This window comes from Aedes aegypti, chromosome 1 (genome assembly GCF_002204515.2).
Source record: "Aedes aegypti strain LVP_AGWG chromosome 1, AaegL5.0 Primary Assembly, whole genome shotgun sequence".
NCBI classification, from domain to species: Eukaryota; Metazoa; Arthropoda; class Insecta; order Diptera; family Culicidae; genus Aedes; species Aedes aegypti.
This window is the reverse complement of record NC_035107.1, coordinates 335,335-349,047: the sequence shown is the minus strand read 5'-3', so window position 1 is coordinate 349,047 and position 13,713 is coordinate 335,335. Positions and strand designations below refer to the sequence as shown.

General features: G+C 36.5%; 1 protein-coding gene across 2 annotated transcripts in view; it reads left to right on the top strand.

Annotated features, from left to right (window-relative positions):
• LOC5575831 (aminopeptidase N) overlaps positions 1 to 13,713 on the top strand; it is a 72,543-nt gene that overhangs the window by 23,777 nt on the left and 35,053 nt on the right. The window lies entirely within an intron of this gene.

Below are 13,713 nucleotides of genomic sequence, written 5' to 3'. Positions count from 1 at the left end.
ATGCATACCATATTTTCAATACCTCGTTTTGGTATTATAAAGGTATTTAAAAAAATGTTTCAAACAATTAAAAATACTTCATTTTGGTATTCGAAAGGTATTGAGGACTGCTGGAGGTGAACTATTATTGAAAAAAAAAATCACTTTTATATGAAAATCCATCAAATATTATTTAGGTATTACAATACTTGATCTAATTATCAGCTTGGCATTTGTAGAATATGCAGAATGTATTATTTGAGGTATTTTACCTCTTATGCAGGGCTCATTCATACCTCATTCAGGTTGTAAGTATTGGCAATTATCTGGTATGGAATACCTCAATTTGGTATTCAGTAGTTATTTTCTTCTGCTCGGTAAGGAATGAATGTCAACAAGGAGGAATTCACTATGAAAATATGAACAAGTCCCACAATATTATTTGACTTATATACAAGACATTTTCAAAAGTTCTGAAGCCACCCTTGAATATTCCTTGAGGGATTTGATTATACTAAAATTCTGTGAAGAATATCGAAGTTATTTAAAAAATTCTACAAATCTGTTGGAAATTAATCAAATTAAAATTTATGAAGTAATAAGTTTTCTTTGAAAAACATAGTTTAAGCAACAATTGTGATACATCTTTTCACATCATCTAAAGAAAACTTAGATACGCCAAAATTCCATGAAAGTTATGTCTTTATTTTAAACAAGAATTTTCGATATGTATTGTCTTTGAAATTCCTTTAGATATTCTGTCTATATTTTTCAATTATTTTTTTCGGACACTACACGAGTTGGAGTTAATGTATGGATTTCTTTAGTGAATTCTCATTACCGGACATCTCGAGCAGGGTATCCTCCAAAAACATAATAAATCAGAATGTAGGGAACATGCTGAATCAGTATTAATTGGATTTGGCACGAATTTTGGGAATCGAATTTCCAGGATATTGACGCTTTTGTTGTCGAAAAATTGCGCTTATCGCATACAACAAAAAGTTATTTCTAACAGTCATCATTCGATCTACAACAACGATTAAGCTATCGGTTGTTGCGCGATTCACCGAAGTCAGAACAACCACGCTGCTGCTATGTGAGACAAGCGAGGTCCTCACTTCAGTTGTTCAACATAAGAAAACGTAACTACTGAAGAGATTTTTGTCAATAACCATGACTCTTGTTATTGACAAAAATCTCTTCAGTAGTTACATCGATTCAGAAGATTCTGCTACGTGTTAATTTGTTGTGTTTTTTTGTTATCATAAAAAAATCTGGGGGGGGCCTGGATGATTCTGGAGGGGGCCAGGGGGGCCAGGGGGTTCCTACGCCAATGTTCTAAAGTAGGTGTTCAATTAATCATTCCTTCCCATTCCTCAGCATTCGCAAGGACGTGGCCAAGACAGCTCTTAACTGTTGGAGGATGCGTCAATCTTGTCTAAGATTTGAGGGTTAGTCCCAAATCTTTGACTTTGGTAATGGACGGGAAGGAGGCAACCCTCATACAACGGTTTAGGACTGTGTCACCTACGAATTTGTGCGAATTGCTCAATGCTAATGCTAATGCTATTTTTTTATAAGTCCGTGCCGGAAAGTAAGATACTGGTCGAAATTATTTACAAAAATAGCAGATCTACAATTATTTCAAATATTTTTGTCTATGGTGCTAATTGTGTTTGTTAATTAAGTGAAATTTGTTGACATCGAATGCGATATGAAATGAAAAAACTCACTGTTAAGCAGAAGTTCAAATTTTTAAAACTGCTATTACTTCGAACGATTTTATTAAGTGTCAAAAACGGTATAGTGGCAGAGGGTTAGAAAAAAATTGAAATTGGTGGTTACAAAATTGATCATATTTGTAGTTCTGTGGAAAAAATTTCAGCTCGATTGCGTGAATGGGAACGAAACTGGAACATGCCAAAGTTGAGCATTTTGTATAAAAATTGACAAACGCTGCTATTATTTAGGACAGCACTGTAGATAGGGTAAACGCTCCAATAGTGGTGGTAGTTTGGTTTGACATGGTTTACACTCATAAAAGACTATGTGATATTTTTCTATGATGTACGATGTGAAATAATATCCTTGAAATTTAATCGTAATGCTATTGAATACAATTATTTTGCTTCTTTGCACCTATAGGGGTCATCAGTGGAGGCCCATAGTGGAGGGTCTCATAAGATATCAATGGTTTGGAATATCTTGAAACAGAGGGGTTATCACGATTTGGGATATTAATTGATCTATGACTCAAAGGTTATTCTTCGATATATTTTCGTCGTGAAATAGACTCACAAATGGGTGGATTTGATGGTCCAGCGTATCTGTCTCTCGCTATCCAAGAATGAAACTGCAACTGCATGGTGGTAGTCGATTCGCATTAAGATACAGGGACGGCGACCATCATCGCTGTTACGCCCACAATTGTTAGGAAGGCAGGTCACGCCAACACCGCTCAGGTTTACTGCTTTTAATTAATGAAAGCAACGTTATTGAACCTCAATCAGCTGAATCCAGTGTCTGAGAGCGTTTGGTGTCCCATCGGGGAGTAATTTATTTACCTTTCGTTTTGTTAAGCGTGGGAGATAGGGTTTCATGTAACCGGTTCTCAAAGAAATCAAAATAGAGACGCTTGTCTGCTGAAAAATCATTTTCAGCTAGCAAACATTTGAGTCACGATTCAGAAGAAATTTTGTACTATCATCAAGAGCTTCAGCACTCAACAAAGACACTTTGTTTATGCTTTTTACGTGGCTCAAAGTCAGCAGTTTTAAAACAAGCTGTGCTAATGATGCTGGTCGCAGCACATTCCTATGGTCTAGTCACTGTGTTCTATTCTGGGTGTTGATTGTTACGAGGTTTTGATTCAAAAAGAAAACGGTTAAACGTTTCTGGTTGCACCGGTTGCACACATCAAGCAAAAGCGAAGAAAATAAGGGAATGTGTTTTTATTACTCTCTGTCGGTACCTACTGACCGGCCGTTCAACCCAGAAGCCATCAAACATATATCGGGCCTCACTCATTGGGTCTCAGTTGATGGTTCCGTGAATATAATACTCATATGTGTATACATAATCGACACGGTCAGGGAAAGACCACAGCTCTGCTTTCCGTAATTTGAAGCAGTTATGTTGGTTGTATATTTATAGATTATAGTTTATTTAATCGCACAAATCGATACAGTTTGGTTTACGTTAATGAAACAAATACCCGGATAAATAAATCATAGAGAACGATAAGCTCGATATTGGCTATTGAAACCAGCCTTTGCTCGGCACAACATCACAATTGGGACAGAGTTTGATCCTCAGTCTTTTATTCAACGAGCAATTCAAACCAAAACACGATTAGTAGTACGAATACTTTTCAACTGAGCATACATTAGGAAGAACCCTTCTATCTAGGGTTACGTCTCCCCTGAGACAGAGCCTGCTTCTCAGTTTATTAGCACTTCCACAGATGCCAATTGACCATTTTTACAAAACCGAAGGGTCCTCGATCAAAACGATCCACAGCTTGATCCATGGCTTGGTCTTGCTGAATAGCTGTGCGTTTACCGCTACGGCTATCTGGGTCCTGTTTAGGGTGAAATCCGTTCTAGGGAAACCGAAAATGCATTCCTAAGACAATCCTGAACATGGTTGATGCGTGTCTAACATTACAATGCTAATTCGAAGGCATCGAAATGAACGGTGCTCGCTCGTTATTATATTCACCTACATCTAACAACGATTGCCGGCCGCCGTGTAGGTTGTGGGATGACATCATGTATTTGTCATGCACTGCTGTCTATAAAAGAGTGCTCCCCATACAGTAGTAGCACTCAGCGGACCTTCATCGGTTTTGGTTTCGGACGCGATTTTCCAATTAGCACCTCATACTTTCTGACGGTATACGACTTGGAAAAAATGCTCCTTTGAGTGACGCCAACTTTTACAACTGAGCCATATCCATGTAGCTTGTGCTACACGAGATTTGTAAAAACAACATGTGCAATATGTTGGAACAGGGCAACTGGTATTGCACCTACCCCAAGAGATTGTTTCGCTTCGCGTCCGGTGCAGGAAAACCATTCGGACCAAAAAGCACTAAATTCATCCTGCACTGTTAGGTGGTACGATTCAAAATTATACGGCTTTCGTTTCGCTGCGGCATTTTGTAACTTCCACCTATATCTATCCACAAATGAAGTCAAGTATGCGCAAAGAAAAATATTTTCGACGGTCTCTATCACACGGTCGCGGTTTTCCTCTCCCACTCGAAAAATGGTTTGTCCTATTTTGAAGCGATGCATTGTACAATCACATATTAAAAATAGAAATTTTCACCCTACCGTATAATAGTTAGATATGCAGCGGTGCTTTGCGAAATAGGCGGAACATCGATTAGTCGATTCTTCAACCAACATTGCAGAACCATCAAAGTGTACCTACTAAACAACTGATATTTTTTATGTTTTATTATTGATCTAAGCTGCATAATGCACAGCATATGAAAGCATAGCTTTCTCATAGGGAAAAAGTTGATATTCTCTAAATTTCTAAAAATTGTCCTCGATTTTAAGTTTAGTATACAGCCTAGTACCTTACAGTTGAGTTCGAAATATGTGTATCTGCCAAAGGATACCAATTCTAGTTCGAATTAAAGGAAATAGTACCTAATTCGATTTTCTTTTACTTTACGCCCCCTGGGGGCGATTTTCAGGCTCAAGGAGGCGAAAATTTGTAAAATATAATTTGGGGGGCGAAACATTCAGAAAGGGGATGGAAAGGCTGACACGTGAGCATTTGAAAATTATTACTCATATTTTTTTAGGACACACATCTGAAGGTTAATCAATTCCAAACTTAACTAATTCCAGGAATATTTTACCTTGGATCGATATATCTCCAATCAGGGTATTTTAAAATTATGATAGCTTACACTTGATAATTCAGTTGTTCAGTTTTTTTTAATATCATGTGAGTTTTAAGAATAGTCGGTATTTGAGATTTTCACAAGGTCGGATGATTAGTTACAGATAACATTTAAAACACAACATATTTGGATGTACAAAACATGTATCAGAGAATTTTTAGAACTTTTTGTAAATGCCCAATATTCTATATAAGGATTTTTTCATTTATTTATTTACTTATTTATTTATTTACAGCCTTCGATTAAAAAAAAATCGCTCTGACTAATTCTTAAAATCTAATTCTTGATTTGAAAGCTAGTTTACTTATTCTAAATTCATAATATTGAATCACATCGTTAAAAGATTGACAGCAAACATAAAGGAGACTATTCTGACCGTACTGCGTTCTATGCGTGGAGCGTCGAAAGAATTCCGTTCTGCGAGTAGTTCTTGCTGGGACATTAAAACGAAGTCGCGTCAACAATTCAGGACAGTCGATGTTGTTTTCGAGGTGATCAAAGATGAAAAGTCGTTGTAAATAAGTTCTACGGGTTTTCAATGTGGGCAGGTTGATCAGTAAGGATTTTTTCATGAGGGAACTTTGAGGTTAAGAAGTTAATATTTATTTCATGGGCTTCCAGCTTTTTTACAGAAAAAAATAGAAGATTCGGTTGCACTCTTTCTTATCATTTCTCATGGTACAAATTATTTTAGAGACACATTTTTCTTAATGATAGAAAAATACCCATTTTACATATTGCATTGAAATATGAGTTGAGAAACATTCTGGATTTTCATATATTTGTTCAATGTTTTTGGATTGAATGAGAAAAAAACGTTCCCAGAAACGTCAAACATTTATTATTAACAAATTTTGAAAATTATTGCAGTAATTTTAGAAATTAAAGATAAATCAGTATGTAATCACCATTAACAAATCATCCCCAACTACGTTACAAATTGGCGCCTATGCATTTATTACATTCAAATAGTTTAAACTGAGCTGATATATCAAAAACTGATTCAATAGCCTGTAGGGCACGCAAAATATTGATAAAATTGCTATTATTAATTGCAATCTAGTAAATCTATCCTAATAATTTTGGGATATCGATATTTAGGAAAATATTTTTAAATGTATATAATAGTTATTGTATCATGATTCTGTAGATATGCGAGTCAAGGACATTTTTTGACGTACAGCACTCAATTGCATAAAATATTGAAATCGTATATCAGGGGGGCGATTCCAGATAAATGTTGGCCTCAAGGGGGCGAAAGTTGAAAAAGTTTGGGAAGCACTGATTTAAAGAATGGGTATAGCCAATATGTTCAGCAATAATTATTCTTAGTTTCAAAGTAATATCAAACACTCCACAAAAATAAACTAACTTTTTTGTAGAAAATGCTGAAGAACTTCCGGAAAACATCCTTCAACGTATCACACTAGATGTTTTTGCAGAAATCTTCAAAAACGGTGACTTACTCGGTGGAAGAATATTTTAGGATATTTGTTGAAGAAATTGAGAAAAAATTTGATAAGTCTTGGAAAAATCCTTTGAACAATATTTTGTTTGGCACATTTTGCCTAAACGACTGACGCCACTTACCACAGGGCCATGAAGTCCACATTTTTCGGGAAGCCTGTTAGTTCAAATATCACTGAAGAAATATTCAAATTAATCCCTACATGAATTTCGAAGAATAAGGGTAGTAACATGAACGATTTCACTTCGGTAAATAATGGTGACAATAAACAAGTTTGTTAAAAAAATCACCTCAGGACGCAAGATTTCATCGCTTCCAAGTGTTCTGAGACGATAGAATTGCTTACCACCTTATGCTAAGACATGCTGAATATAGCATCTTTGCACTTTCCATACGATATACAAATGCGGTCAATGTGCAAAGAAAATTCCGATGAATAACTTTGGAGATGTTCAGAAAATCATTAAGCTGAAAAAGCTAAATCCGTCCCGGTTGCGAAGTAATAACAGTGATAATAATATAAAATATTTAGGTTTTCAGTGCAAAGCTAACTACGAAAATCCTAAGATACAATATTTTTGCTACAAATCACTGAAACCAGATTATGCTGGATTCCTCATTGCTCAAGAAACCTCGATTGTTTTGAAAATTACGTTTTAGATTTAAATCCTAAATTATAAAAATGACCTACAGGAAATTCCTCTTTAATTTCCACAACAAAATCCTCTGAGATTAGAAAAATGTCCATGAATTTTTGATCTTCAATTTATCAATAGATGCGGCAGAAATTGTAAGATTAATTTGATAGATCTTGCAAACCTAAAAATCTGTAAAAAGGTTCAAGGTTTCAAGTAAATAAAATGTATTTTGAAAGCATTTTTTAATTTCTGTTGGCTCAGCAGGCATTTTTAAATTTACGATGTCAAGGGGTATGCTCATAAGAACGCTAAGCTGAGAAGCAGGTTCTGTCCCAGTGAGGACGAAATGCCAAGAAGAAGAAGAAGAAGAACTTATTCGACAAAAGATGGTCATCGAAAACCTTCCTGATAATTTTGATTACAGATTACCATTTTAGGTCCAGTTTCGGAACCACGTTTTAGGATCCAAAAGACCAATTTTTAACTTAAACCCTCTCCGGCAGCTTCATTTTTTGCCGCTAAAAAACTATTCAAATCGCGATAACTTTTCTGTTCCTCATTATTTTTGCACCATTATTTCACAAGTTTTTAAAAAACTCTTTTAGTTTCAGAATATGTGTCGATATTGATAATTGGTTATCTATATCCGGAGATATTCCCAAATTCTTTGGGGGACCGACGCGTAGCCATAACCCACGTAAATATCTCAGGCTACAGCATTTTTATCGTATTCGAATATTCACTCCTCGGAATGATACATTAATGCGAGTATGTTGTGAAAAAAATGAAGCAATTTGATACAGCCGTCTTTGAGTAATGAGCATTTATGTTTCTTGTACCACTAGAACAAATAAAAATCTTGAAAACTTAAAAATCCTTATATCGTAATTTTCAGATTTCTCCAAGAATACTGAACCGATTTGTATGATTTTTTCAGGGTAGCTCCTTCAGTGTTGTGAAAAACTCAATTTCTCAAAACTCACGCTTGAGAATTTTCATGCGTGAGTTGTCAATCATGCAACTCAGCAGTCAAAAAATCATGGATGAGTTGGCTCACTTTTTTGACTCAGTGTCTCGTATTTCCACAGTTCACTCACAGACGGCAATAATTTCTTGATAGTTTGGTGACATTAAAGTAATCCTTTCTAACGTAAACAACAACATTCGGATTTCACGAGTTTTGCCGGGTTTTGCGACTGAATCATTGTTTACGGTTTGAGATGATTGAGTTGATTTTGCATCAAAATCTCAAGCGTGAGATTTGCGAAGCAGATCTCTAATGAGTTTGCTCTCACGGGAGAGCGTATTGATTGAGATTTTGAGTGTGAAGCTATCAACACTGAGCTCCTTATTACCTGCTATTGTATAGTACACATTTTATTTTTTTGATAAATTGACCAAAAACAAAATGGCCGCCAAAGAAATTTTATATGGAGAATGTGGATCCCAAAAGGAACATCGGAATATCTTGAAAACTAGATCACCAATTATTAATATCGACACGGATTCTCAAACTAGAAGAGTTTTTTGAGATCTTGTGGAAAAAAATATGCAAAAATATCGAGAAATAAAAAAGTTATCGCAATTTGAATATATTTTTGATGGTAAAAAATGAAGCTGCCGGTAGAGGGGTTAAGAAAACTGCCATTATGCGAAACATCAAACAACACTATTGTAGCAAATGAAAACTATAGGGACAATTTTCATAAACGTAAACCTGTTCCGTAAAAGTAAAACCACAGACAAACAGACGTTATACTCTCATCACATCCATTGACCACCTTTTTAACCTTTCGGTCGTCGCGCGAATTTTTGTAACACGAGTACAACACCCTTGGTATCGCGAATATCTCAGGAGTCTGACCACTTAGAAAGATGACGTCTTCGGCAAATTTGTTCGGTAATTCAAGGGCTATCATTATTTTTGCCAAAAAATTCGGGATTTTGCCACTAGGCGACGCTAGTGAGCATGAAACTTTTGTTTCGCAGATCTCAGGATCCTGACCACTTAGGAAGATGGCGTCTTCGGCAAAGTTGTTCGGTAACTCAAGAACTATCATTGTTTGAGCTAGTTGTTTCAAAATTTTGCCACCGCTGCGCTAGTGAACATAAAACACTTATTTCGCAAATATATCAGGAGCCTGATTACTTAGAAAGATGACGTCTTCGGCAGAGTTGTTCAGTAGCTTAAATTCTTTCTTTGTTTAATCCATAAAGTTCGAGATTTTGTAAAATGATGATAGTCCCTGAGCTTCTGCACAACTTTGCCAAAGGTGCCTGTCTAAAAAGTCAAGATCTTGCAGTATCCGCAAAACAAAAATTTCATGCTCATTAGCGCCACCTGGTGGCAAAATATCCTATTTCTTGGTTCAAATAATGATGGTCCTTGAGCTACTGAACTACTTTGCCGAAGATACTATCTTTCTAAGAGGTCCTCCTCTACAAACAAAAGTTTCATGCTCACTAGCGCCGCCTAGTGGCAAAATTTCGAATCAACTGGCTGGAACAATGATAGTCCTTAACTTACTAAACAACTTTTCCAAGAACGTCAACCTGCTAAATGGTCAGGATCCTAAAATATCTGCAAAACAAAAGTCAAACTTCCATGCCCACTAGTGCCACCTAGCGGTCAAATTCCGAATTAAATAAGGTACCATCAGATAGCGCTTCACCTGCAGAACAACTTTACTAAAGACCCCAAGTTTCTATATTAACTGGATTATGAGATATACCGATTTCAAACTGTAGTTCACTCGAACCGCATGTAGTGCGTTCATTATTATGCGACTTCCATGTACATTTGTTGATTTTACCGTATTATAAAGGGCCATACTGTGAATAAAAACTGTCAAGTATTATTCTTAAGAAGATTCTTGAGGAATACATTTTGGTTTGGTGTCGATAGATATCTTTGTTACAAAACGATAGCATATAAATCACAACTGTTGTACAAAGTACAACAGCGCGACAGCCCGAAGATTAACAGTGATGGAAAGTGGCGAACATTTATGCTGAACTGGAACACAAACAAAACTAAATGCTCCCGAGCATCGCTGATTTACTCGCATCTGTCGTGCTCCCGAGTAACCGAAGCTAAAGTTATTCGTGAACGTGTGCAGAGCTGTTCATAGTCCATTGTGTTTTTGGAAAAAAAAAGCTGCTTCCCCTCCGGGATTTATGGTTTCCAAGGGTTTTTGACTACAAACTGGTTGTTTACTGTCGATAAATCACACCTTGCTCGGTTACTCGCGTTCCAGAGCTTGTTGCTACAGAAGAATTTTGCATGTTCCCCGAGCAGACGGGTGCGGAATTACTCACACCTAGTCGGTTCGTGAGTCTGTCATGTTACTATCAGAAGCTAAATTCGAGTATTTTCGATTTATTCAATCATTGTGCTGAAGCTCATGTTTAGTAACAAAGCTCCACAGTTTTATTTTTGAGATTTTGATTCCTTTGAGCATCCCGGAGAAATGTGATGGGAATCCTAGAAAGTTTCAGATGAATCTTCTCAGGATTTTGTCAGAAACTTCCATACATTCTCATGCGTATCCTCTCAGGATTCTCAGTGAATTTCTCGCATAATTCACGTAAAATTCTTCGCGGGATTCTCATCAGAATCTAGTAATATTTCAAATCTGAATTCATCAAATTCCTCGCCTAGTCATCAGAAACATTGCAAAGATCTCATATGAAATTCTGTTATTCTCAAAGAGATTTTTCCAGGACTATTCACAGGATTTTCATCAGAATTTTACCACAATTTTCATCAGAAACTTTCCAGTACTCTCACCAGAAACTGTCCAGGATTTTTATCGGAAACCTTCCAGAGATTCCGTCAGAAATCTTCCAGGGATCTCATAAGAAGCCTTCTAGGATTCTTATCAGAATCCATTCAGGATTCTCATCACATTTCTTCAGGATGCTCATAAGAAACCCTCCCAGTTTAATAGAAAATACAAAAATAAAGCTTTGATTTTCCGATATCGAAAAGTGGAACTTTTTTGACTAAACCTGAGTTCCAGCATAGTGTTTGACCGTATCTTACATACTCTTATTTAGCTTTCAATAAATTTATCTTTATGAAACAGTTGTTTTTTTTTTCTCAGGATGAGAGTCAAATTTGCCTTTTTGTGCCACAAGATAATCCTTTCTTTAAAAAAATATTTGTATTCTGGAACTAAATACCGGAGTTATATTCTATCAAATGAATATGATTTCATTTGGCACAATGGAAGTGAAATTATGTTTTGGGTGGTTAACCGGATTCGCATACTTAGTATTCCGGTCTCTGGTATCTGAACATGTCAAGTGGCCAAGTGATTATTGTGGTTCAAAAATGTTTCACATGAGCTCGCAAGACTATATCATACTAAACATACTATATTCATATACTTTCACATAAATACATTCGAAATGTATCCAAATTTTATCAAGAATCACTGTCGGAATAGGAGGTGTACACTACATTTCCGATCGTGTATACGGATTGGCCACCGGTATACAAATCGTCGTGGATGCATTTCGAGGTGCAACTAATCCCCTACACAATACTGTTAATATTTTGATAATTGATCAATTGAGTCAACAAATATGAGAAAATTGAGCGCTTTCTGTTTTACTTGAGCCGTACGCATTGCCATTGACATTTGTATGGAAATTTATATGGGAAATAAGTTTTTTTTAATTTATTATATTTTAGCTCCTAATTTCAATAGAACCATAAGACAAACAACGTGTTTAGATTATACCTTACATATATGTCGAAGAAAGAGAGGTGTTAAATGACTCAACAAATGTGTATGTTAATCTTGGCATGGTAAATTATAATGGTGAATCCTGTGACTACGAGCCTACCAAGCTACCAACATTAACATTCATTTCCACCTGACTGTAAGGACGTGACCGCCGCCGTTATTGTTCATACACGAATAAATCAAAAGTTGTACTTTTTGGCACATTTGCTTCAGTAAAGAAAAGTAGGTCTTATTCAGATAAGCGTGAAGTTCAGTGCTTGTTCAGGCTGATCCCTCTTTGAGGTGAGCTGGCGCATTGCATACATATCAACGTTTATTGCTAGCAATAAGGAAGCTGTTATTAAAATCTCATTCATTAAATTCCTTCGCATTGGCTCATACCGTCAAACGTTCGCGTCCATCTGACAGCTTCTGCAATGGTGTTAATAATAAATTTCGCATTTGTTCCTATTAATTCAACAGCTGCCGGCAAAGATCTCCACTCAAGCATCGATTGCTCGCTCACAGGGTGAAGAAAGTAGTTTTACGTTTGACGACAAATCAAATCAAGTCATCCAATTACGTTTCCATGACGATGGATTGAAAGAATTTGTCGTCTCCATTTGCTCCTAATACCATTCCAACTGGACTGAAGCATCAACTGACCGATACTGATCAGTGTTCCTAGTGTAAGGAAAAGTAGCCATCAGGGAGACAGTTTATCATTAGGCATGAACAAACGTGTATGGTTCGTCATCGGAAAGTATGAATACCGCGTCCCACAAATTAATTAGAGGAGAATAATGTTCTCCCAGTCTCGGTGCAGATCGCTTGCCTCAATTCATAAGCTGGTTGGTTGCTGCATGCAACATTTTATATCTTTGCCATCCATGATGCAAAAACAAGCTGATGTAATCAATTTTCATCGTAATGCCGTGGGCGTCTTCTTTGCAAACCATCGGCATACCGTGCCTACTATGGTCAGGTTTTCCCCACTACTTCCTCGTTTTATGAATGAATCGTTTGTCAAACATTTTAGCAATCTTAGAAGACCTAGAGATGGTTCATGATTCAACATCAGTGAATCAAATTCGTCACCTCCTTGATAACAACGGTTCAGGTAGGCAGTTGCTAAACATAGATTGGTTCTTTCTCATCTTACTCACGATGAAGTGGTGGATTAACGCCGAGAGAGAGAGAAAACGTGCGTTGTCTGTTTGATCACATGAGTAAACGAACTTTATCTGCAGCGTGTTTTGCGTAGGAAGACCCTCGCCGTTTATTTTGAACCTGAATGGTTTGAATTAATCATACGGTGAAGGTGGTTCTGTTGCACCATGCGTCACATGATCAACATGTACACTACTCGCACTAAGTGTGAACTCACTTGAAAAGTATTACAAATATATTGCATCTTATTGAAAAGGTTAGATCATCAGAGCTCGAGTCATTTCGCCAGTTTAAAGCAAGTTTAAATTTTTAGAGATGACGCGATACTATTGAAATATTTATCATGTCAGTCTGTTGGTATTTCTTGTCTGGCGTTATATAGGAATGTAAAATTTTGTTGACTATTCTACTGTCGTTCCCCTGGCATAAAGTAAAGCTGTACGAGAGCAAGCCGAAGTGTTTTGAAAACCGTCTGATACAATACTTAAAAATAGTGAAGGCGTAACAAATTCTTGGAAGCAGTGAAAGGATTGTAAATATTGGTACAGAGCCAAGACCCAAAAATCGTTCTTTAAAAACATATTTTATAACGGCAGATGAATTACTCCATAGTACTTTAGAATGGCTCAAACTCCAGTTCCAAACAGGTTCTGAGAACTGGTTGCAAAAAATGAAACTACGTGGGATGGTGACCAGCGATGGTACTAAGCACCTATTCATGATAATTAATCACCAGCTGCTTGTTATGTGTTCTTGAGTTTTTCTTTCATTTTGAATAAATTTTACATTATTTCCAATATT